The sequence below is a fragment of the Carlito syrichta genome, unplaced genomic scaffold, assembly GCF_000164805.1.
Source record: "Carlito syrichta isolate Samal-C Ts95f unplaced genomic scaffold, Tarsius_syrichta-2.0.1 Scaffold306837, whole genome shotgun sequence".
NCBI classification, from domain to species: Eukaryota; Metazoa; Chordata; class Mammalia; order Primates; family Tarsiidae; genus Carlito; species Carlito syrichta.
In genome coordinates this window covers 27,271-29,654 of record NW_007250933.1, presented here as the reverse complement: position 1 = coordinate 29,654, position 2,384 = coordinate 27,271, and positions in this window count along the sequence as shown.

Genomic DNA, 2,384 nt, shown 5'->3' with positions numbered 1-2,384 from the left:
AAAATGGCCAGTCTCAGTGGCTCAGCCTGTAATCCCAGCACTTTGGGAGGCCAAGGCGAGTGGATTGTCTGAACCCACAGGTTCAAGACCAGCCCGGGCAACTTAGTGAGACCTCATTTCTACAATAAATTTTTTAAAATTAGCTGGCACACGCCCTGTAGTTCCGGCTACTCGGAAGGCTGAGGAGGAAGGATCCCCTGAGTCCAGCAGGTCAAGGTTGTGGTAACCATGAGTGTGCCACTGCACTCCAGCCTGGGCGACAGATGAGACTCCAGCTTAAAAAAAAAAAAAATTAGCCAGGTGTAGTGGTATGCACCTGTAGTTGCAGCTACTTGGAAGACTGAGGCAGAAGGATCGCCTGAGGCCAGCAGGTCGAGGCTGCAGTGGCCGTGAGTGTGACACTGCACTCTAGCCTGGGTGACAGAGTGAGACTCCAACTCAAAAAATAATACCGATGTTTTTTATCGAGTTGGGAGGCTCACTTTATTGCTCAGGCTGAAGTGCAGTGGCACGATCATGGCTCACTGCAGCCTCAGTCTCCTCTCCTGGTTCAGGCAATTCTTCTGCCTCAACTTCCCAAGCAGCTGGACTGCAGACACAAACCAACATGCCCAGCTAATTTTTTGATTTTTTTTTGGTACAGACAAGATCTCGCTATGTTGTCCAGGCTGGTCAAAGTCTTGGGCTCAAGCAGTTCCCACACCTCAGCCTCCCAAGGTGCTGGGATTGCAGGCATGAGCCACTACACCTGGCCTTTGGATGTTGTTTTTTTTTTTTTTTTCCTGAGTCAGAGTCTCGCTTTCACCCAGGCTGGAGTGCAGTGGCATGTTGCTCACAGTCACAGCCTTGACCTGCTGGGCTCAGGCGATTCTTCTGCTTCAGCCTTCCAAGCAACTGAACTACAGGCATGCACCACCATGCCCAGCTAATTTTTTGATTTATTGTAGAGACGAGGTCTCACCATGTAACCCAAGCTGGTCTCCAACCCATGGGCTCAGGCTGTCCTCTCCCCTCTGCCTCCCAAAGTGCTGGGATTATAGATGTGAGCCACCACACCCAACTTGGATGCTTTTAAGATGAGTTTTTCAGCCTGGGTATGGTGGCTCACGTCTGTAATCTCAGCATATTGGGAGCCCAAATCAGGAGGATCGTTTTAGTCCAGGAGTCTGACGACGCAGTGGACTGTGATCATACCACTGCCTTCCAGCCTGACTGAAAAAGTGAGACCCCATCTCTTAAAAAATAGAAAAGGCCGGGCTCAGTGGCTCAGCCTGTAATCCCGTGCCTTTGGGAGGCTGAGGTGAGTGGATTGCCTGAGCCCACGGGTTCGAGACTCGCCTAGGCAACTTGGCAAGACCTCATCTCTACAATAAATCAAAAATCAGCCGGGCGTGGTAGCGCACCTGTAATTCCAGCTACTCGGAAGGCGGAGGCGGAAGGATCGCCGGAGCCCGGCAGGTCGAGGCTGTGGTGGCCGGGAGCGGCCACTGCACTCCAGTCTGGGCGACAGAGTGAGACTCCGACTCAAAAAAAAAAAAAGAAAAGAAAAGATGAGTTTTCAAGTGTTTAAAAAGTTTTCATCGTCAGGAGAGTTAGCTAGTCTTACATTCCCAGAACTGGCGGTCCCCTTGACCTTCAGATGAGGCATCTAGCAGGCAGCCGTATCTTCAGAAGGTGGGTCCTCACGGTGCCGCGGGGATACACCATGACTGGTCTAAGTAACTCATGGTGACCCTCTTCCTCTCTGCCCATCTGGGGAGGGATATGACCCACTCTGAGCAAAGAGACACAAGAGGAAGACTCCAGAGGGCTTGTGAATGAGCGTTTGTGCCCTCGTGAGAGTGTTGTTTGGGGAGCAGGCCAGCTGTCTTCCTTTCGCTTTGGCTGATGTCATGTAAAGAAGTCACATGTGAATCTGTGGCAACCCTCTTATGGCTGAGGGAGAAGTCACGAAAATACCATCTCCTGGCTCTTGACATTATCGAGCCACTTAAAAACCTTGGAACCCTCCACTTCCAGGCTTCTTGAGGAACCAATAAACATCCTTATGGTCTCACAGTTAGTCAGGTTTTGTTACGTGTAACCCAAACATTCCTATCAGTCATGTCATCCCTCAAGTCTCAGCAGTTTTTTTTTGAGTTGGAGTCTCACTCTGTCGCCCAGGCTGGAGTGCAGTGGCACAATCATGGCCACCGCAGCCTTGACCTGCTGGGCTTAGGTGATCCTTCAGCCTCAGCCTTCCAAGTAGCCGGAACTACAGGAGTGCAGCTGCCATGCCTAATTTTTTGATTTATTGTAGAAATGAGGTCTCACCAAGTTGCCCAGGCTGGTCTTGAACCCCTGGGCTCAGGCAGTCCTCTCGCCTCGGCCTCCAAGTGCTGGGA